The 24,743-nt window shown below is 40.8% G+C and overlaps 1 protein-coding gene across 2 annotated transcripts in view; it reads left to right on the forward strand.

Annotated features, from left to right (window-relative positions):
• The window catches only part of MID2 (midline 2), a 93,626-nt gene that overhangs the window by 42,740 nt on the left and 26,143 nt on the right, over nt 1-24,743 (forward strand). The gene's annotated exons all lie outside the window — the stretch shown is intronic.

A 24,743-nucleotide genomic window follows, 5' to 3' on the forward strand; every position in this document is an offset into this window, starting at 1 on the left:
ATATGCTTAGAACATTTCCTAATAAAAATGTTTAAAATGATAACAGTTACATAACTGCAACCAGTAAAACCATGCTAAAATGTATAAAGAAAACATTTTAAACTTTTTCCTATCCCTCTCTCCATTGAAATCTTCTACAGCCTGGCTTATTTTTTGCCTACCAACTCCTTTTCCCTTAAAGTCACATTGTTTGAAGCTCCTCCGTGAGGAAAATGTGATGACAGGGAAAGATCCAGGTGTGAGAACTAAACCACACTACTGTCCAAAGACAGTGTACAGGAAATTGGCTGCTAGTCAATGCATCCTTCCTTAGAAAATGCATTTGGAAGCTGGTGCTGGCAATGTGAGATCTGAACTTCAAGAGATCATAAACCTGAGTTCCTGAAGTATGATCATATTCAGAACAAGGTCAATGAAATCAGCCCACTATTCAAATGAGGCCAACACAACCCTTTCTTTAGGTTCCAGATGAGATTAACAAGAATGATTTATAGAATATAAATAAGTTCTGAGTAATAACTTAAGCCTTTCCATGATTTATTTCAAAAAAAAATTTTAATGTTTATTTATTTTTGAGAGAGAGACACAGACTGTGAGTAGGCGAGGGGCAGAGAGAGAGGGAGACACAGAATCCGAAGCAGGCTCCAGGCTCTGTGCTTTCAGCACAGAGTTTGACATGGGGCTCAAACTCACAAACTGTGAGATAATGACCTGAGCCAAAGTCACACACTCAATCGACTGAGACACCCAGGCACCCCAAGCCTTTACATGATTTAGAAACACATTTGTGTGTGCACACATACACACTTACAAGTCATAAGTACCCAGACTATCTCAATTAACCAATGAAAGATTACGGAAATTTCAGCTGATAAATCATCAAGAGTTGAAATGTCAGCCAACTGATTTTACGCTAAGACAAGTAAGTGTACACATAAATCAAAGCCTGACTTTCAGTTTTCTGGGAAAGAGGTACTGAATATTTCCAGACTAGCCTAGCAACTGGAGGTGGTGGAGGAGTGAGTAAGGGCATTTGTATTATTTAACTACTACTGTGTTCCAGGTTCTGTGCTAAGACCTTTATTTCTATTTTCTCATTTGATTCTTCCAGCAACCTGTGAGATAGGGTGATGTTGTTTCTGTTTTACTCATCAGAAAGATGGGCTCAGAGGTGTTGATTGACTTGTTTGAGGTCACTCAGCCTGTAAGTGTCAAAGCTGGAATTCAGACTCAGGCCTGCTTGACTTCAAATCCAGAGGTCTTTCCACTCTACTTTGTTGCCTCCTGGGAGGAAAAGGTGCTGAGAAGAAATGAAAACTTAGCACACAAAAGTCCTCAAAAAGAAAAAAAAAGAATGCAGGGTTTTTTTTTTGCTCAAAAAGAAAAAAAGTTATAGCTACAAAGAGAGTGATCAAAGGGCAGGATAACTTTGATGGTTAAAGTGAAACAGGGAATCTGAAGGAGCCCTGGCCTTGGGATTAGAAAGCTTAGTTTGGGTTGTAACTTCATCACTTGCTAGCTTACATGACTTTGATAATTCACTTTTACCTCTCTAGAGATTGGTTTCCTCATTCATAAAATTCAATAATGCCTGTCCTATCTATTTCATGAGGTTGTTATAGAGATCAAATATAGAGACCAAATCTATCTGAAAGCTCTCTCTAGTGTACACCACAACAACTATAGAGCTATAACAACTACACAACTGTAGTTAATGATTTCTTTGACTAACAGTAGCAGTGTGTTAAGATGATCACCCCTTTGGAATTTCCCAGAAAATTGAGATTCCTTGTCCTTTGCTTTATATTTTCTCTAGAAGCTACTATCTCCCAAAGTGAGGAATGGAGCCCTGAGCCCTAGGCAGAAAGCAAAGACCCAAAGTAAATTGCACTCTATGCCCCCTCATATCCTCACTGATTGTATATAGGTGAATCGTATTAAGAGGGACATCAAAGGCAGACCTGTAAGGGAAAAGAAGCTCCAAAAAGGTAGCCTTTTGTCTGAGCAAGTGTGATGATGGACACACAAGACCTACTTGCTTTGTCTGGAGGAGGTGAAGAGAGATTATGGCTTACAGGCATTATGTACCTGGAAACATACATGAACACACATTCACATGTATGTGAACCTCGGGACTTCTCACCTTAAGGCAGCATCCATCAGGATAGGGTCCCTGGATGAACCAGTGTAACCTAGAGCCATCTCTGGTTCCAGTAATACTTTCATAATACCACACTCTCTGTTCATATTTTTGACAGCTGCCTCTCATCCTTCCTCATCAATACCACAGGCAGGCTGACTGGTAGATTCCCAGCTCTGTAGCACAGGGATTGAATGTGGGAGGGTAGAGACTCATCAATGCATTAACAAGTATTTTAATGAGCCTCCAAAGTATAGAGCTCTACTCTGCTTGGGGCTGAGAGTGCAGGACAGATGGGTTCCTCTCCCTCAGGGAGCACTGCAGAGGAGGCTAAAATGGAATGTAATTACGGTACTGTATTCTAATACATGAGGGAATGTGCTAGGTAGCTTTCTTGATCACATACCTGTTTCTTTGAGACTCAACCTAATATTTTGGGGGCTCTGAGTCTGGGGGATTGTGTGAATTATGGGGGAACCCAGAGCAGAAAAACAGAGAGTAACAAGCTGGGGCCAGCCGAATTTCTTCCCAGCCAAGGATGTGAAATGTAATTGGCGTTTTTAGCAGAAATCAGCAGCTGACCTCCCTCTTGGCATCAGCTTCCTGCTCTGAATGGAGGGAGTAGGTGATAGTCGGCTCCAGGTAGGAAGAGAGGCCATCTTACCTGCAGAGACAGGGCAAACCCTGTTCAGTAGTATGGAGGTAACTGCATTTGGGAATGAGGTCTAGGTACTTAAGGTGTGAGGAGAAGAAGAGTAAGAAAAAGAGACATGGCAATCTCTGAGACAAGCAAATAGTGACCCAGTATTTCCAGAAAGGGAAAGCAGACAGAGGAATGGAATAAAAATAAAGCAGATGGTGAAACAGTGCTCACTTGTTTGTTCTGCAGAAAAAGCCAGAAGATATAGTGGTTACAATAGTAGTAATCATGGTCACTGTCATCACGATAGTAGTTGTGGTAAAGACAAAACAAAACAGAAACAACTATTCGACTACCTATCATGATTCAGAAAATGTATTAGGTGCTTTATTTCTGTTATTTAATTTAGTAAGCATGTGCAAAACCCTTTGAGGCCAGATGCCAGTATTATCCTCATTTACAGAAAAGGAAACTTAGTCCATTCACCCAAGACCAAACAGGTGGTTGGGAAGCAGCAGAACCAAGAGGCTAATGTGAGGCTGTCTGACTTCAAAGCCCATTATTTTAATGAGTTCCATTTTTAATTTTGGTTTTTGGTTCAGTAATGGGGAACCCCTACCCCAGGATTCCCAGGGACCCTTCCCAGAGAGCCCCTGCACACCTCCTCTCTCCTTCTCATTGTCTTTCTCTCTCTCCCCATCCCCACCAAGATAACCTGACTAAGGGCTCTCCTTGGAACCCACTAGCCGCCTTGGGCTTTTCACTGTACAAAACCCTTAGCTCTAGTCTCTGTCCTCACTCATGAGGTACTTGGGGCTGCTGGAAATATGTTCTCAAAACATCTTTTTTAGTCATGGAGTTGAGTATTGTTCAGAAGCCTCCCTTCTCACTGATGTGCTCATATAGAATTCTTCAAGCCCTTGTCCTGGGGCTCTTTCCTGGAATTCTCCATCTTCTTTCCCTATCCCCCACTCTTCTACCCCACTCCACCCTTTCAGCTTGGAAGCAATATAGGCCTTTCTTAAGCTATTTTTTTTAACATTTATTTATTTTTGAGAGAGAGAGAGAGAGAAAGAGAGCATGAGTGAGGTAGGAGCAGAATCCAAAAGCAGAATCCAAAGCAGGTTCCAGGCTCTGAGCTGTCAGCACAGAGCCTGACACGGAGCTTGAACTCACACACCATGAAATCATGACCCGAGCCAAAGTCGGATGCTTAACCCACTGAGCCACCCAGGCGCCCCTTCTTCAGCTATTTTTACTCTTCCACTGGGCCCTTGCTTCTTCTAGTGACCATCTGCCTTTTCTGAACATGGAACCAGGTTTCTTTTTTCTCTGTTGTCATCCAAAGTCCCCTGTCTCAGAAAGAATGACTTCTTTCTCAGAATATGCCCTCCGTGACCTTAGCTAGAATGTCCCTGGCCCTCCCAGTAGTGATTCTTGGCTCTGTGTATTTATAGGGAATATCAGGGTACTGAAGCCATCTCTCAGAAACAAAGGTCTTGGGAAGGGATGCTTATGTCAGACTTGAGTACAAAGAGGGGCTAAATGCTCCCCCACAGTCTAGTCGGTGACTAGAGAAGGCATAATCTTTCAGTGGCCTGCCCTGCTCTCCTTCCCTTCCATAATTCTATGGTCGTGAAAGGCAGTGAAAAGGATGGCTTGGGGAAAAGCCCTAGACTAGAAATCAGGAAACCTGGGTTCTGATACTGACTCTGCCATCCAGTAGCTGCATGAACTTGGGCCAAAGAGCCTGTTCATACCTCTGTCACACTGCCTGCTCTGCTGGATTGGAACTACCTGATTACATCTTGTTTCCTTTGTTGGACTATCTGCTTCTTAAAGGCAATGGCCATGACCATGCCACATTCATCTCAGAAACTGCAGGTCCTAACTAGTCTCTCTAACTCATTCTCTACCCCTCAAATCCATTTTCCACATTGCTGTGGGAATGAGCCTTTTAAACTGCAAAGCCTGCATGTCACTCCCCTAGCACAAACCCTTCCATTGTTCCTCATCACCATTAAGGTAAAGGTTTATAAGACCCACAGTGATCTAGATCCTGCCTGTATCTCTAGCATGCCCTTTTACCACTTGCACTTTATACTGTGCTCATTCCACAAATATGTAAGCATGTTTCTGCCTTGGTCCAGGCATTGGGAATGCAATGTGAACATGGCATCTGCCTTCACAGGGCTTAGATTCCTCTTTTCTGCTGACTGACTGTTGCTTGTCCTTTAAGACTCAACTCGGGCACCATCTCCTTCAGGGACATCACCCATGCTCTATACCTTTCTCCCCATCTTCCTAGTCTGGTTCCCCATGTGTATATGGAGTGCCCTATGCATGCTTCCATCATAGCACTTCTGTGTACCAATTTGTCTCCCCACCAGGCTGTAATCTCTGAGAGTGGGAACTGTGTCCTATCCACTTTTTTATACCCAGCACATGACTTGGTACACAATAGATGTTGAGGAAGGATAATTGAATAAAAAGTACCCTCTGGTGGCTAGCTCTTATAAGTATAATATTTTATGCATTGTAGAAGGGAGGAAAGTGTAGGCAATTACCCAGGAGAGGCAAAATTTTCTTTCTTTAAATATTGGGTAAGGAACCATTTCAGAATGTGTGGTCTCCTAGAAGCTATGTTGTTGTCCCAACAAGTCTTTCATAATGCAGCAAATAATATGTAAATGACAGAACAGAATTACCATTTTGAGTAATTGTGTAAAAAGAAAACCTAAGGGAAACTCATCCCATGCAACAAGGAAATGTAACCTACTATACAATTTTTCATTATACCTTTATTTCAGGGCCAACACACTCATATTCACTCATTCATTCAACAAATATTTGTTGAATACCTGTAGTGTGCCAGGCACTACTCTAGATATTGGGGATAAAGTAGTGAATGAGGGGCGCCTGGGTGGCTCAGTGGGTTGAGCGTCCGACTTCAGCTCAGGTCACGATCTCGCGGTCCGTGAGTTCGAGCCCCGCGTCGGGCTCTGGGCTGACGGCTCGGAGCCTGGAGCCTGCTTCCGATTCTGTGTCTCCCTCTCTCTCTGCCCCTCCCCCGTTCATGCTCTGTCTCTCTCTGTCTCAAAAATAAATAAACGTAAAAAAAAATTTTTAAAGTAGTGAATGAAATAAAGTCTTTAACATTAAGTTTACATTCTAGTTGGGGGAGATATACAGTAAACAAATGTATTTTTATTAGGGGTTTAAGTGCTATGGATAAAAAAAAAAATTAGGGGAGAGTGACATCACCAAGATGGCAACCTAGGTTGCTCCTGACTTTGTTTCCCCTCACAAGAAGAACAACTAACATCAAATCAAGAACAAGACACAGCTGAGAGGATCCTAGTATATGGGGGTGAGGCTGAAGTACCCTTCTGCTCCACAGAGACCCAGACAGACTGCATTAGAAGGGTGAGAAGTGGCTATGCATCGCTCCTCCTTCAGTCTAGTGCAGCACTATGCAGAGAGGCCTCCCATGAGCCTTCAGTTCCTCCCATGGGGAAAGAGAACCCACTGGGGACAATTATCGCCCCCCCCCCACATTGGGGGTCTCTTTGTGAGAATCCTTACTCTGATCTCACACCACGGGGATTTCAGGGGAATCTGTGGGGCTCAACCACTGGGAATCTGACTATGGTGGAGGAGGGGGAATGGATTGAAACAACTAGTGTAGGGATCTTGGCCCAAAGGGTAATCCCAATGGCAGCTTTGCTTACCCACAGAATCAAGTTGGGGGAACACTCTAACTAAAGTACTTTGTGGAGTACAGACCTAGATGTGGATCCTCAAACAAGGAGGTTTGCCAGCCCTTGAGCCCAGTTTGCCCAGGCCCAAGCAAGGAGCTGCATCACAGTCCCACCCACTTTGGGGAGTGTCTTCCAGCCCTATCTGACCAGAAGGGCTGGTGAAAACTTCCAGAAGCAGTGCAGCCCAGTGGCACTTGAGCAGAGAGACCAGCAGGCAGAGCTGATCACCCCTAGGGCAAAGCCAGTCCTGGTGAAGCCTTCTGTATATAAAGGCAGGGAGATTGATTTCTAGCTAAGGCTGAGGGTAGCTCCTGTCTCATCCAAACCAGAGAGACCAGGAAATTGACAGTGGCCTAGAGCAGTCTCTCCCCATCCCACCCAGGCAAGGGAGCTAAGACATAGCCCCACCCACTGTGAAGACTGTCTTCTGGCCCCATCTAACTGGAAGGTCTGGAAACAACTCCTGAAAGCTGTGCAGTCCAGCGGCACTCAAGCCGAAAGGCAAGTGGGCAGAACTGAGAGTTTTCAGAAAAAAGCCAGCGGCCCTGTTCGGTCAGGGAACTTGGGGTGTGGGTTGGCTTGAGTTAAGACAACAAAGAGCTTTACTGGCTTTAGAGCTGCTTCTCCTGCTGTGCCCAGTCAGGAAATCTGATTCATAGCCCTGCTTATCACTGAATAAAATCTTCAGATTGTCTAACCAGGGAACCTAACCAGAGGACATGGGAAGCTGCATAGTCCATTCAACAGCCCTGTGTATAGTGGCACTTAAATAGAGAGCACAGCCTGTGGGTCCCCCCTTCTGAAGAGCAAAACTGGTGGCCTCACCTGACAAGTGAATTAAGTGCACATTCAGGCCTGATTCTGGCCCCCAAATGACAAGCTGTATGGACCCTGGGCCCTGGCTGGCTTCCTTGCCAGGGCAGGGAAACCAATTCATAGCCCCATCCACTAGTGAATAATGTAGTATCCAGTCCCAACCATCTACTAGTTATGATCAGAGAATCCAGGCAACAGTGGAGCCCATCCTGCAGCCTCACTTGGGTAGGGAACCAAGCCAGCAGTCCTAGCCAACTGTTCTCAGCCAGTAGCACACCCCCCCATTCCTGTCTTCAGAGTTCAAACTATTGCCTCATCCAAAAATAGATCATAATACCAGTCATCTCTGCCCAAGGACAATACCAGCAGATGCCCAGAAAACCCAAACTGAGCTGACTGGTGAAGAATTGTTTCTGCCAAAGCAAATCTGTAAAGTTTGGAAGAGGTGCTCAATTACTTAAATGCATGGATACAAATATAAGAAATCAAGGATCATGAAAAAGCAGGTAAATATGACACCATCAAAGGAAATTGATAAAACCATGATTACTGACCCTAAAAAAATAGGGATCTATAACTGTCAGTGCATTTGGAATAATCCTGTTAAGGAAGTTTAGTGAACTACAAGAAAACACAGACAGCTAAATGAAATTAGGAAAACAATGCATGACCAAAATGAGAATTTTGATGAGGAAATAGCAACCATCAATAAAACACAAACAGATGGGATGCCTGGGTGGCTCAGTCGGTTAAGTGTCCGACTTCAGCTCAGGTCATGATCTCACAGCTCATGAGTTCGAGCACCGCATCAGACTCTGTGCTGACAGCTCAGAGCCTGGAGCCCACTTCGGATTCTGTGTCTCCCTATCTCTCTCTCCCTCCTCTGCTAATGCTCTATCTCCTTCTCTCTCTCTTAAAAATAAATAAACATTAAAAAATTAAAAAAAAATACAAACAGGGGCACCTGCGTGGCTCAGTTGGTTAAGCATCTGACTTGAGCTCAGATCACGATCTCATGGTTCATGAGTTCAAGCCCTGCATCGGACTCTCTGCTGTTAGTGTGAAGTCTGCTTCAAATCCTCTGTCTCCCCCTCTCTCTGCTCCTCCCCTACTCGGGGTCACATGCTCTCTCTCTCTCTCTCTCTTTCTCTCTCTCTCTCTCTCTCTCTCTCTCAACAATAAGCATTAAAAAACACAAACAGAAGTCTTAAAATTGAAAAATACCATAACTGAACTGAAGAATCCAATAGAGAGTTTCAAAAGTAGGCTTGACCATGTAGAAGAAAGAATCAGGTGACCTGGAGGATAAGACATTGCAAATTACCCAGTCAGAGGAGAAAAGAAAGAAGAATGAAAAAGTGAGGAAAGCCTGTGGGAATTATGGGACAAAATGAAAAGAAAATATTCACATTATGGGAATTCCAGAAGGAGAAAAGAAAGGGAAAAGTATATTTAAAGCAATAATGAAAATGTCCCAAACCTGGGGAGATAAATGGACATCCCCTATGAGGCCCAAAGGATCCCAAACAGGTTGAATCCAAGACATATAATTAAATTGTCAAAAGTCAAAAGAAAGAATTTTAAAAGCAGCAAGAGAAAAGAGAGATGCTACATACAAGGGAACCCCCAAAAGATTGGTGGATTTCTCAACAGAAATTTTCAGGCTAGGAGAGAATGGGATGACATATTTAAAATATTGGAAAAAATAACTCAACCACAAATTCTATACTCAGCAAAGCTGTTCTTCAGAAACAAAGAAGGGATAAAGACTTTCTCAAACAAACAAAAGCTGAGGGAGTTCATTACCACCAGACCTGCCTTACATGAAATGCTAACAGGAATTCTTTGACTGGAAGTAAAACTATGCTAATTAATATCATAAAAACATAAAAAGGTAGTATAAATCTCACTGGTAATGGTAGATATATAGTCATAGATTCTGCAATACAGTACTAGTAGTGTATAATGTACTTACAACTCTAGTTTAGAAGTTAGAAGAAAGAACATAGGAAAAATAACCATAAATACATTAATCTGTTATTAGTTACATGATCTCAAAAACATGTAAATTGTGGGGCACCTGGGTGGCTCAGTCGGTTGAGTGTCTGACTGTTTATTTTGGCTCAGGTGATGATCTCACAGTTTCGTGAGTTTGAGTCCCCTGTCGGGCTCTGCACTGACAGAGTGGAGCCTGCTTGAGATTCTCCCTCTCTCTGCCCCTCCCCTGCTAACCCTATCTCTGTCTCTCTCAAAAAAAGTAAATAAACTTAAAAAAATACACGTAAATGGTAACAGCAGTAACCTAAAATGTGAGGGGGAGGAGAAGGAAAAGTGTAAAGTTTATGAATTTTATTGAAGTTAAATTTTTATCATTTTAATATAAGGCATTACAAATTTAAGATATTTTATGTAAACCTCATGTTAACCACAAGGGAAAATCTTGTAGTAATTACACAAGAGAACACTGTAAAGAGGTCAGAGAATGCTGATATTAAAATACACCAAATACAACAACAAAAAAAGTGCAGGATAAGAAACAAAGAAAAAGAGATCTGTGAAACAACCAGAAAACAATTTTTAAAATGGCAATAATAAGTCCTTATCTATCTATACTTATTTGAAATGTAAATGGATTAAATTATTCAGTTAAAAGACAAAAAATGGCTGAATGGATTTAAAAAAAAACATTGAAAACTGCTGACTACAAGAGACTCACTTTAGCCTTAAAGACACACATAGACTGAGAGTGAAGGGATGGAAAAAGACATTTCAAAAAAAAAGCAAGAGTAGCTATAATTATATCAGACAAAATAGACTTTAAACTAAAAATGGTAAAAAGAGACAAAGAAGGTCATTATGTAATGATAAAGAGATCCATACATCAAGAAGATATAACACTTATAAATATTTGTCTGTCCAACACTAGAGCACATAAATATATAAAGCAAAGACTAACAGAGCTAAAAGAAGAAATTAACAGTAATACAATAATAGTTGGGGACTCTAATACCCCACTTTCAACAATGGATACATCGTTCAGAGAATCAATAAGGAAACTGCAGATTTGAACAACACTATAGACCAAATGGACCTAATAGACATATACAGAACATTCTGTTCAACAACAGCAGAATACACATTCTTCTCAAGTGTGCATGGAACATTTTTTGGATAGACCATATATATGTTAGGCCACAAAACAATTCTTAGAAAATTCAAGAAGATTGAAATACCGGGTATCTTCTCTAACCATGATGGCATGAAACTAGAAATCAATAAAAAGAAGAAAACTGGAAAATTCATGAACACATGGAAATTAAACAACACTCTCCTGAACAACCAATGGGTCAAAGAAGAAATTAAAGGGGAAATAAAAAATTTCTTGAGACAAACAAAAATGGAAATAAAACATACCAAAACTTATAGGATGCAGTAAAAACAGTTCTAAGAGGGAAGTTCATAGCAATAAATGCCTACATTTAAAAAGCAAGAAAAATCCCAAATAATGAACCTGACTCTACACCTTGAAGAACTAGAAAATGAAGAACAAACTGAGCCCAAAGTTAGCAGAAGAAAGGAAATAATAAAGATAAAAGCATAAGTCAATGAAATAGAGAACAGAACAACAATAGAAAAGGTTAACCAAACTAAGAGTTTGTTCTTGAAAAAGAGAAACAAAATCAACAAATCTTTAGCTAGACTAACCAAGGAAAAAAGAGAAAGGACCCAAATCATCAAGATTATAAATGAAAAAAGAGACATTACCTAACTGACACTACAGAAATTCAAAGGATCCTAAGAGCCTAGTATGAACAATTATATGCCAACAAATTGGATAACTTAGAAGAGATGAAGAAAATTTTAGAAACAATTTACCAAGACTGAATCAGGAAGAAATGGAAAATCTGATAGACCAATTACTAGTAATGAGATTGAAACAATAATTTAAAATCTAACAAAGGACCAGATGACTTCACTGGTGAATTTTACCAAATACTTAAAGAAGGATTAATGCCTATTCTCAAATTCTTCCAAAAGTTTCAAGAGGAGAGAACACTCCCAAACTCTTTTTATGAGGCCAGCATTATACCAAAACCAGAAAAGGGCACTACCAGAAAAGAAAACTACAAGCAAATATCCCTGATTAATATAGATGCAAAATTCTTTTTTTAAATTTTTTTTAGCGTTTATTTATTTTTTGAGAGAGAGTGAGTGGGGAAGGGGCAGAGAGAGGGAGTCACAGAATCCAAAGCAGGCTCCAGGCTCTGAGCTGTCAGCACAGAGCCCAATGCAGAGCTTGAACTCACAAACCGCAAGATCATGTCCTGAGCTGAAGTCAGATGCTTAACTGATTGAGCCACCCAGGTGCCCCTACATGCAAAATTCTTAATAAAATACTATCAAACCAAATTCAGCAGCACATGAAAGGGGTCATACACCATCATCAAGTGGTATTTACCCATGAGATGTAAGGATAGTTCAACATTTTCAAAGTAATCAATGTGATGCATCACATTAATAGAATGAAAGAAAGGAATTACATGATCATCTCAATAGATGCAGAAAAAGCATTTGACAGAATTGAACTTCCATTCATTATAAAAACTCTTAACAAATTAGGCATAGAAGGAACATATCTCAGCCTAATAAAGGCTATATATAACAAGATCACAGCTAACATCATACCCAGTAGTGAAAGTTTGAAAGCTTTTCCTTTAAGATCAGGACCAAGACAAGGGTGCCCACTCTCAGCACTCTTATGCAACATAGTACTAGAACTCCTAGCTGGAGCAATCAGGCAAGAAAAAGAAAAGATATAAGAATTGGAAAAGAAGTAAAATTGAAATAACATGAGTTTATATATAGAAAATCCTAAAGTCTTAACCAAAAAACTGTTAGATATAATCAATGAATTCGGTAAAGTTTCTGGATACAAAATTAACATAAATATCAGTGGCATTTCTATACATTAACAATGAATTTTCTAAAAAAGAAATAAATTGATGCTTTTTACAATAGCATCAAGAACAAGAAAATCCTTAGGAACAAATTTAAGGAAAAAGATCTCTACTCTGAAAACTACAAGACATTAATGAAAGAAATGGAAGAAAACAAATGAATTAAAAAGTATCCCATGTTTATGGATTAGAAGAATTAATATTGTTAAATTGTCAATCCTACCAAAAGCCATTCAATGCAATTTCTATCAAGATTCCAATGGCATTTTTTTTACCAAAGTAGGAAAAACACAAGAGACCCTGAATAGCCAAAGAAATTCCGAGAAAGAAAAAGAAAATAGGAGGCATCACACATTCTGATTTGAAGCTATACTATAAAGTCATAGTCATCAAAACAGTATGGTACTAGCATAAAAATACACAATGGAACAGAATTGAGAGCCCAGATATAAATCCAAGTATATACAGTTAACTAATATGTGACAAGAGAACCAAGAATACTCAATGGAGAAAAGACTGTGTTTTCAACAAACGGTGCTGAGATAATTGGTATTCACATGTAAAAGAATGGAGCTGGACCCTATCTTATACCACTCACAAAAATTAACTCCAAATAGATTAAAGACTTAAATGTAAGTCCTGAAAGCATGAAACTCCTAGAAGAAAACATAGGAATAAAGTTCCTTGATAGGTGTATTTATGACTTGTTTTGGGATATGACACCTAAAGCACAAGCAACAAAATCAAAAATAAACAAGTGGGACTGCATAAAACTAAAAAGGTCTACATAGCAAAACAAACCATCAACAAAGTGAAAACACAGCCTACAAAATGGAAAAAAAATATTTGCAAACCATGTATCTTATGAGGCGTTAACATCCAAAATACATAAAGAACTCCTATAACCCCATAGCAGAACTCCTATAACCCCAAATAGCCCAATTAGAAAATGGGCAAAGGACCTGAATAGACATTCCTCCAAAGAAGATATACAAAAGGTCAGCAGGTACGTGAAAAGATGCCCAGCATCATTAGTAATTAGGGAAATATACATTAAGACCACAGTGAGATATCACCTCATGACTATTAGAAAAACCACCATCAAAAAGGTGACAAATGCTGGCATGGATGTGGAGTAGAGGGGAGCCCTTGTGTATAGCCCTTGTGTATAATCCCAATAGGTGGGATTATAAATTGGTGTAGCCACTATGCAAAACAGTATGGAGGATCCTCAAAAAATTAAAAGTAGAACTACCATATGATCCAGATGTATTCAGGAAATAGGGGAATGAAAACCCTAACTCAAAAAGATAATCTGCACCCCCATGTTCATAGCAGCATTATTTCCAATTGCCAAGACATGGAAACAACCTAAGTGCCCATCAATGTATGAATGGATAAAGAAGTTGTGGTATATAATACAATAGAGTATTATTCAGCCATAAAAAACAAGGAAATCCTGCCATTTGTGACAACACAGATGGACCTTGAAGGCATTATGCTAGTGAAATAAGTTAGAGAAAAACAAACACTATATAATCTCACAAATGGAATCTAAAAAAAAAACCCAAAATGGAGCATCTGGGTGGCTCAGTCAATTAAGCCTCCTACTTCAGCTCAGGTCATGATCTCACGGTTTGTGGGTTCGAGCCCTGTGTTGGGCTCTGTGCTGACAGCTTGGAGACTGCTTGGGATTCTCTCCCTCTCCCTTAGCCCCTCCCCCATTAGTGTTTTCTCTCTCTCTAAAAATAAATAAACTTAAAATAAAACCCCAAACTTCCAGAAAAAGAGATCAGAATTGTGGTTACCAGAGACAGGGGTGAGGGCAGTAGAAATTGGAGGAAGGTGGTCAAAATGTACACGCTTCCAGTTATAAATAAGTACTAAGAATGTGATGTACAACATGATGACTAGAGCTAACACTGCTGTATGATGTATAGGAAAGTAAAGAGAGTAAATCCTATGAATTTTCATTATAAGAAGACAATTTTTTCCTTTTCTTGTTATTCTATCTAAATGAAAACATGGATGTTAGCTGAACCTATTGGGATAATTACATATATTTTACAATATATGTAAATCAAAACATCGTGCTGGTATGCCTTAAACTTCTACAGTGATGTATGTCAATTATTTATTAATAAAATTGGAAAAAGTAGATAAGGTATAGAGTGGGGTGTGAGATGAGATGCCACTTGAGCATCTGGATACATATTAGTCATAACTCCGAAAAATACATAGATGTTGGTTCATCAGGCCTGCTTAAAACATAGTTATAACTTCAGAAAACCATATAAATGTTGGTTTATCAGATCTGTCTAAAACATTATGGGACTTCTAGAGTTTTATTTCTTTCTTTTATTCTTTTAAATTTTGAAATAAGTTTTAACTTCACATAGAAGTTGCTAAAATAATATGGAGAGTTCCCACAAAGGATTCACCTACTCTTCCCCATTGTTAACATTTACATAATCGCATAACTACCATAACCAGGAAAGGATCACTGGTGTAATATTCTACCAAGCAAACTACAGACCTCATTCAAATTTCACCTGGGTTTACATGCCCTCAACCTTGTGGCGGCAGGGGAGGGCTCATAATGCTGTGAACTTTATCACATGTATAGAGTTGTGTAATCACCATCATACTTAGACCAACAGTTTCATCACCCCCAATAAACTAATTTGTGCTACCTTTTTATAGTCACATTTGCCCCCCTGGCAACCCCTGATCTGTTCTTCTTCACTATAATTTCTGGAATGTTATGTACATGGAAACATGAAGTGTATAACATACTATGATCCGCTTATGACACTAATCAAAATGCCCCTGAGATCCATTCAAGTTGTTGTGTGTATCAATAGTTTTTCAATTTTTTTTATTGCCAGTGTTCTACAATTTGTTTATACATGCCCCCACTGGAATGTATAAATGCTGGAAGAGCATTTCAGCTTTTTCCAGTTTTTGGCTCATACTTATAAAGGTGTTATGGGGATACGTGGGTGGCTCATTTGGTTAAACATCTGACTCTATCTCAGCCCAGGTCTTGATCTCAGGGTCGTGAGTTCAAGCCCGCACTGGGTTCCATGCTGGGTGTGAAGCTTACTTAAAAACTAAAAACAAATAATAATAAAATAAGGTGTTAATGAACTTTCATGTACTTTTTTCTGTAGACATAAGTGTTCATATTTCTACGGTGGAATCTAGAGTTTTAGGTCTTCAGAGTAGTTTAGAAGCAAGTGCTGTGCTTCACAGAGTGAAAAGAACACGAAAGATATGGCTTCAGCCTTGCTCTGTCATTGATCGGTAGAATGATATTAGGTAAGCCCTTCTCTCTAGGACTCAAATTTCTATCTGTAGAGTGAGGGGCTAGGAACCTATGATTTCTTCAGTCTTTTCCATATCTAACAATTCTGTGGTTCTGAAGAGATAAAAAGGAGGTTTCTACCTTATTTCATAGAGGACTTCTAGCTTCTAGCTGTACAAGTAGCATACCAGGTACAAGCCTAGATTATTCCTGTCTCACTTGTTTCCTTGCATGTTCTAAACAGTTCCCTTGTGTGGAAAGAGAATATGGGTTTGAAAGTAACTAATCTTAGAAGTTATTTTAATATTTATTTTTGAGAGAGAGAGAGAGAGAGAGTGTCAGCGGGGTAGAGGCAGAGCAAGAGAGAGCAAGAGAGAGCAAGAGCGAGTGAGAGAGAGAGAGAAACAGAATCTGAAGCAGTCTCCAGGTTCCAAGCTGTCAGCACAGAGCCTGACGTGGCGCTCTAACTCAAGAACCGTGAGATCATGACCTGAGCTGAAGTCAGATGCTTAACCGACTGAGCCACCCAGGTGCTGCAGAAAGTAACTAATCTTAATACTACAAAGGCTTGGAGGTCTGATACCTGAGGAGAAAGGCCTTTAAAACTAACACAGAACTGCCACATGGCACAGGGTCATTCCTATGTCATGTATATGGAACAAACTCCTTCTGTTGCTAGTATTGTTGTTAGTTACACTCAGAGTAAAATAAACACAGAATTTGTGCGTGTGTGTCCATATGTATGTGTGTGCATGATGCATATTTTCTAAATGTTTCATTGTATATATTTTTATCCTAAATATTTTTTCAAAAGTCAGGAAGTAATTCTACAAAATATTTGCAATGCTTATGTCTAAAGAATGTGATTATCTTGGGAGCCAATTCTGAGATGAAAAGAACTATGTGAGCATAATCTCTCTGTCTCTGCCTCTCTCTCTCTCTCTCTCTCACATACACATATGGACACACACACACACACACACACACACACACACACACACACACACAATGGTTAGATCGTGGACAAGAGCCAGACTGCCTGGGTGTAAATCCTGGCTCTGCCGTGTGCTAGTTGTATGATCTTGGGCAAGTCACATAACCTCTACGTTTCGCACTTTCTTCTGTAGAATGGCAATGATAATAATGCCAACTTCAGAGGGTTAGTAGGATACATAAATGAGTTAAAATATATGAAGCAATTTGAACAGTGCCTGTTGCATTGCAGGAAATGTGTCTGCCAGTCACTGTCTGTCTGTCAAGAGGCCTCCCATAGCATGGATCCCTGAGTGCAACATATTAGGATTCTTACACTTCTGGAAATGGCCTGGCTGCCACCTCCCCCCAATGTACACTCCGTTTCTAACTTCAATAGTCCCACCCCCCACCCACCTTTACCGCTATAAACCCCTCACCCACTCGTCTGCCAAAAAAATTAACTTGGGCACTGAGGCAGAAGGTTGCTTAACTCTGCCTCAGTAATTTTTTTTCCTCCTAAGCTGTAGCTACTCCAGCACAGGGGACTAAAAATCCTATTAATAATTTTGCATATCCACCAGAACTTTAAGTGATCACCCTCCCCCCAAACCTAAAGAAACAGATAAAATCCATTTGAAAAACAGACCTATTTCATTTTTCCTATTTTTATGTAAAGCTGTCAGGACCATCTTTGAAATATTGTGTTGTTTTGCTTTAGAAAACAAGAAAAGATGGTCTTGTCTTCTTCCTTTTATACTTTTGAACCTTCCTGATACAAGGGCTCTGGGGTGGTGGTGGTGGTGGTTGTGTGTGTGTGTGTGTGTGTGTGTGTGTGTGTGCATGCACGTGTGTGAGTGTGTGTGATATTGACCTAGTGTGATCTGGATTAATAGCTTAGGGTGCCTGGGTAGCTCAGTCTGTTAAGCGTCCAACTCTTGGTTTTGGTGCAGGTCATGATCTCAGTTTCATGAGTTAAAGCCCTATGGCTGACTCTGAGCTGGCAGTGTGGAGCCTGCGTGGGATTCTCTCTCTCTCTCTCTCTCTCTCTCTCTCTCTCTCCCCCTCTGTCTCTGTCCCATTCCCACTTACGCTGTCTCTGTCTCTCTCAAAGGTAAATAAATCAATTTTAAAAGGCACCTTAGCTTAGATGCTGCCATCGTAGGTGCCATATCTGCTTCATAAACATTGTGGCCTCTTATTTTTTCCCATGTTTATTGAGATGTAATTGACATATAATATTGCGAAAATTTAAGATGTATGATGTGATGATTTGATATACATGTAGATTACAAAATGATTACCACAATAAAGTTAGTTAACACATTCACCACCTCTCATAGTTGTCTTTTAGTCTGTGTGGTGAGAGCATTAAGGATCTATTCTCTTAGCAGTTTTCAAGCATACAATACAGTCTTGTTAACTATAATCAGGGAATCTAATAAAGCTGAACTCCTAGAAACAGAGAACATTGCATTTTCTTGAATGCATCATTTTAAGAGAGTAATGAATTCTTTGCAGCACAGTAAGGTGACAAAGCTGTTCATAACAACTCCTTGATAATCCATCAGACGGCCAATGTACCTCTCACTCTTCCTTCTCATTTCCTTTGCACAGAACGTGACTTTGCAGACTGAAGGCAGCCCACCTCAGCCACTTTTCTCTGATGTTGTGGAGTCTGAGAAGGTGGGGTTGGTGGTCACCTGAGCTGCGCTGGGCGATAATGGGGAGTGAGAAATTTGCTGTGCCTTCCCACTTCCTTGAGTACTGTGCCTGCCTTTCCTCTCCACCTTGTTCTCAATTAATGTGTTAGCTAACGATGGTTAAGATGTTGCTACAGTCTTAAGATCCTGAAATTTTATCCAGGTACACCTGAAGGCTCAGAATGACAGCGCAGCTCTCCATAATATATCTGCAACCTCCGTTTCTAGCCTTATTTCCCTCCCTTGCACCTGTCAGGCTGATCTGCTTTATCCAAACATCCTCTACGTTCCCGCCTGTGCTTTTGTTCATGCTATTCATATCCTTCTCTTGGCCTAGAATTCTCTCTTTAAACCTCATTTCTGTGCGCCCAAGTCTTGCTCATCCTTCAGGACCAGCTCAGCTACATGAAACCTTCTCTAATACCCTGATTGTCCTTTGCCACAGGCAAACTTCGTTTTCTCTTCTCTGTGCCCTTGAAGAGCTTTGTTTGTATTCTGCTATATGGCTTGTTCTGCTCTTCCTTGAATTGTAATTAGTTTGATTCACACTCATCTTCTCCACTAGACTGTAAGTACCTTGAAGGCAGAAGCTGAAGTCTTTTGCATCATTCTGTCCCACACGGGAACCCACATAGTGTCTTGTACACAGTGTGGGCCCTCAATAAATGTTTGCTGATAAAAACTTCCCCCAACGATCTTATTGCTGGCATTTCAAAATCTTCTTGTGGGGAGATCTATTTGGGCAGAAGATTTCAGGGAATGAACTAGGATGGCATTGACTGTAGAGTGGAGGACCCTGAGATGAAGATGCCAACCCAGTGTGCTATTACCACATAAATGAATTTCACCTGAATCTGGGTATAGGGCTCATCCACTACTTCATACATGCTGTTCCACCTGAACAGGAAATCCCAGCTCCTTCTGAACTCTTGTGCAGTGGTCCACATGACTGATGGATGTGACTGAGCTGAGGAGACTGTGTGAGTGAGGAAGTTTCTCATGGAGATGGGTGGAGGGAAGGCTGATGCACTTTGAACCCAAGAATAAAAGACTTATAGAACAAGCGTGTGGGAGATGGCCCAAGAAAACTATCAAATAAGCTCGCTGAAAGAAACTCAGGGTAAAAAAGTCTAGTCCATTTACATTTCAATACAGAATAGAAACAATTGCCAAAATAACTTTTTGTGCCCTCTTTTAAGCCTTTGCAACGTGTGGCTTTTGTGAACTCCCACATATTTATTTCCTTGTAGTGACCAGCATTAGAGTCCTTCTAATGGGACATGTGTGTTTGTGTCAGGGAAGGGTGGAGATTGGGGAAGACTAGGTCTGACTGTGGGTTTAATCTGTGGGCTGGGAGGTAGGAAGGAACTTTGGGAAACAGTAGATGGGCAGTTGGATAAAAACATGCAAGTCAAATTCTTGCTGCCTTTTGGAAGAAAGAAAAGAGCACAGAGCAGGAAGCAGACCTGGTGACCTAATAGGGAGGCCTGTGTTCCCTAGGGCTTGGGCCTTAGAAGACTCCTGCTGAGAGTCGGTCTTAAACATCAGAAATTCCTCCATGCCCCTGCAAAAATTGCCCTTTTTGGGGGGTGGAGAGATTTATACAAGCAGGTTTCCAAGATTACTCTAATGGTGTTTTCAGGGAGGATAGATTTTTCCACAGATGAAAAGCCTGTCAAACCCACTAACCCAAACCAAAGAGCAAAGGCCAAATAAAGATGTGGAATCTCCCACCAACAGACCAGCCTGCCAGTCCACCAACCAACCAAAAGTGCTTATTAAGATAAGCCTGGTTGTTTTCAACTAAGGGTTAATAAACAAGTGAAATATGTCAGTGCATTTTCAAGGAAAACTGCAGACAGGGAAAATACCAGGGCTTTCAAGTACCTTCCAAGCAATTTGAGATGTTTTATTCACATCATGAAGACAGTTTTACCCTGGAGTATTTCCTGTTCGGAAAACATTCAAGGAACCTGCTCTTTTGGGCTGCTTCTTGACATGGAAAAATTTTAATGTCACTGCTTTACCTTTCGTTTGGGATTTTGCCTCTTCAGCCAAATTTCTGCTACCTGTGCCTGGCTGTTTTATTTTGCCCACTGCAACTGTCCAAACCGCACCCTAGCTCCCTCACTTCAATCTACATTTTCTGTACAAAATGTGTGTACCATAGTACATTTTCTAATGTTTGTCATTCTTATTCTGATTTTTCATTTTACTAAATCAATCAGTAAATGTTGTGTGTGCATTGTGCCTGTTACAGCAGGAGAAACAAAGTGACATAAAAACTTTCCTCAAGGAACTTGCTGTCTAATTGAAGTTTTGCAAGCGAGGGAGTGCTTCTCATATTTGACCTTTCCTTTCGATTCCTGTTACCCTCTTTGGCTAGACCCTGTTCACATCAAAATCATTTCCTAAATTGCTCCCCCAGCTTACCATTACCCCCAATCAAATCAATCCCAGGTCATCTTTTTTAAGAAAAAGTTAACTTGATGGTTGCCAGAGGAGGGGATGGGGGGTATAGACAAAATGGGTGAAAGGGAGTTCCGGGGGGGGGGTACAGGCTTCCAGTTATGGAATGGATAAGTCACAGAGGATGAAAGGTACAGCATAGGGAATATAGTCAATGATATTGTAATAGTGTTGAATGGTGATGGACAGTAGCGACACTTATGGTGAGCACAGCATGACATATAGAGTTGTTGAATCACTGTGTTGTACACCTGAAGCTAATGTAACATTGTGTGCCCACTATACTTCAATTTAAAAATGTGTATTTTTTATTTTTATTTTTTTAAGTTTATTTTGAGAGGGAGAGAGGGAGAGAGTTTGTGTACATGCATGCAGGAGAGGGGCAAAGAGAGAGGGAGAGAGAATCCCAAGCAAGCTCTGCACTGTCAACACAGTGCCTGATGCAGGGCTCAATCCCATGAACCAGGAGATCATGACCTGAGCTGAAATCAAGAGTCAGACACTTAACCCACTGAGCCACCCAGGCACTCCCCCCAAAATATACGTATTTTAAAAAGTCATTCTCTCACCATCCTACCCTCCTCCCCCAAAAAATATTTTTCAAAGATACCATGTTGTCTAATGAATAAGGTTCAATTTTGTTATCTTGGCTCAAGATTTCTCTCCTTTTTACCTTTAAAATCTAAGTCCTATCCATCTTTAAGTCTCAAGTCCCACTGCATTCAGGCATCTTTTCTACACTTCCCCCTGAGAGCAATCTTTCCCTTCAATTTCTGTAGATTATATTCTACATCACTCATTGGTATGCTACCTTAACTTATTTGTTTTATATGCATGTGGCTTTTCCCTGTTCAGATTGCAAATTTATTGGGCCACCTGGGTGGCTCAATCGGTTGAATGTCCAATTTCGGCTCATGGCCTTAATCTCACAGTTTGTGAGTTCAAGCCCTGCATAGGACTTGCTGCTGTCACCCTGTCAGTGCACAGCCCACTTCATATCCTCTGTCTCCCTCTCTCTCTGGCCCTTCCCCACTTGCACTCTCTCTCTCAGAAAAAAAAAAAAAACATTAAATATTGCAAGTTTATTGAACGCAGGGCCTGAATGTAATGTATTACACACAAAAGATGCTTCATACATGTTTGATGATGAAGATGGTGATGATTTTTCCTGATTTCAGGGTATGTATAGGATGGGTTATGAGGGTGGGTGGCAAAGGAAAGATCCTGAAGGTGGGGAATGAATTAATAAAGCTTTTACAGTAACAGTCCAAAAGGGTGATAAGGGCTTCAGTTTATTGATTCCTTGGCTCAGAGCCTCATTGTATTGCCAGAATAAATTCAGTGAGTTTGAAAAGAAAAGAAAGAGTAGGACTTTGGTACTGCTGTGAATTTATGTGGGGGCTGAGAGAGAAGTAGAAGTCAGAAGTAAGCCAACCTGAGTAACTCCAGTAATGATAATAGCATTAGCAAAAATGAAAGAAAGAAAAAGAAAGAAAGAAAGAAAGAAAGAAAGAAAGAAAGAAAGAAAGAAAAAGAAAGAAAGAAAATAAATTAGAGGTGGAAGCCAGATGTAGAGGGAAGATGATGAGTTTGTTTTTAGACATACTGAATTTAGGGTAACTTAAGTAACCAAGTAGACATGTCTAGCAAGCAGTGAGCTACTCCCTACCCCCATTCGATTCAATACAACAAATATTTACTGGACATCTACTGTATGCCAGTCACTATGTTAGAGATGCAGTCAGATAAGACACTATCCCTGACCTCCAGAACTTATGTTTGAGTGGGGACGACAGACTAACAAATTCCTACAGTATAAGGTAGTAAATGGTATAATTGAATTATATATACAGTGCTATGGTAGTATAAACAGGGGATGCATTTGGTCCAAGCAGATGAGAAAAAGTTACAGAAGTGATGATTTTGAAGCAAGGCCTGGAAATATCAGTGGATGTTTGTTCAATAAACCAATTGGGAAATGAATTTCCAAGTGAATGAAGACTCGAGGAAAGGCACAGGGTGTGTGGCACCTAGGGGAACAACAAGTGATCTGGAGTGACTAAAGAGAATGGGATAACAGAATAAAGATGGGGGCACCTGTGTGGCTCAGTTGGTTAAGCGTCTGACTTCGGCACAGGTCATGATCTCGTAGCTTGTGGGTTCGAGTCCCTCATCAGGCTCTGTGCGGACAGCTCAGGGCCTGGAGCCTGCTTCAGATTCTGTGTCTCCCTCTCTCTCTGCCCTTCCCCTGCACTCTCTCTCTCTCTCTCTCTGTCTCTCAAAAACAAATAAACATTAAAATAATTTTTTTTAAAAGATGGATGGAGCAAAAGAGGTGATGGTTGTCAGAAAATGGACAGGAATTTTGTTACATTAGCCTGGGGAGGCAGTCTAGTGTGATGGTTTGAAAGGTATGGACTATAGTGTCAGACTGCCTGGGTCCAAATCCCATCTCTGCCACTTACTAGGTGTGTGGCCTGGAGTGAGTCACTGAGTATCTCTGTTCTCAGTTTTCCCATCTATGAAATGTGGCTGCTGGTACCTGCCTCAGAGGATTGTTTTGATGATTGAGAGAGCAAGTGTATGTAAACTGATTGAGGTAGTGCCTAGCATATATTGAGTGTTATGTTGGTCCAAGGGCTAAATTATAAAGAAACAAGGCACTACACCATTGTGTCCTACATCATCAGCAGGTTCAAAAGGAAATTATAAATGGGAACTAAAGTTGACAGATACTCTAAGCACGGATCCAGGGCGCACTAGATGAATCTCCTGTTCTCACATGAGTGGGAGTTTCTTGCAAGGGTGACATTGCTGCCTTGGGAATGTAGATCCAATTTAGGGAAGGGGTGAGGAGTCTGAGAAAAAAAAATTACAATGGCCGGAGTGGGACTGTTTATTCCCAATACATGGAAGCTCTCATTATGGCATTCCCTTTGGAAAGTGGAAATAAAATGAAATAAGGTTGAAATACCACCAGCATATTTTATTTCAGTTAAGTAAGCTACCAAAAATTGGCCAGTGGGGACCTTCGAGGGCAAGAGAGGAGGCAGCAGGGTCCAGCAACAGGCATTTTGCCAGGTTTGGAGTAGGTAAAGGATCCTTGAGTAGACTCTTGGAATGATTGTGTTTCCCTGTGTGACTGTTCTGTGTGCTGCTCACATGGAACTGAGCCTCGTCCACCCAGCCAGCCAGGCCAGGGGTTTCACTTGACAGAACTCGGTCTGAATTCTGGTGTTACCAATGACTAGCAAGTTACTCACGTTGCCCAAGCTTCAGTTTCTCCATCTGTGGAATGGGAATAAAGGTGGCTCCTATATTATAAAGTGCTTATGATAATTACACGAAATAATGCATCTATAAAGCATTGGAACATTAGGTGCTTAAATGACATAAGTCTGTTCCCCTTCCTTTGCTTTTCCACTTGGGCAACCCAGAAATGCCCGCTCTCAGTTCAGCCCTGCTGGGCACTTCCTATCATCTAATGTCAATAGTAGTAGAGATGGGAGAAAGGAGAAATCAGGATACAGAAAGACAATGAAAAACGGTGGCTTTTCTTTTTTACAACCCCACTCTAACTTTGCAGTGGAGATATTTTGATGTAGCCAGTATTCCAAAATAGAAGAGGTATTCAGATACTGGACAGCCTAAGGTGAGAGGTATCTACTAACACATGATGGCAACGATGTGAAAATATAGCTACACATGCATTTCTCTGTTGTGAAGTTACAGCTGCACAGTCATATGTTTTAAATTTTTTTCTTTTTAATGTTTATTTATTTTTGAAGGAGAGACAGAGCAAGAGCAGAGGAGGGGCAGAGAGAGAGGGAGACACAGAACCTGAAGCATGCTCCTGGCTCTGAGTTGTCAGCACAGAGCTTGATGCAGGGCTCGAACCCACGAACTGTGAGATCGTGACCTGAACCAAAGCTGGACACTTAACCAACTGAGCCACCCAGGCACCCCTCGTTCATACA

Source organism: Lynx canadensis, chromosome X, assembly GCF_007474595.2.
Source record: "Lynx canadensis isolate LIC74 chromosome X, mLynCan4.pri.v2, whole genome shotgun sequence".
Taxonomy (NCBI): Eukaryota; Metazoa; Chordata; class Mammalia; order Carnivora; family Felidae; genus Lynx; species Lynx canadensis.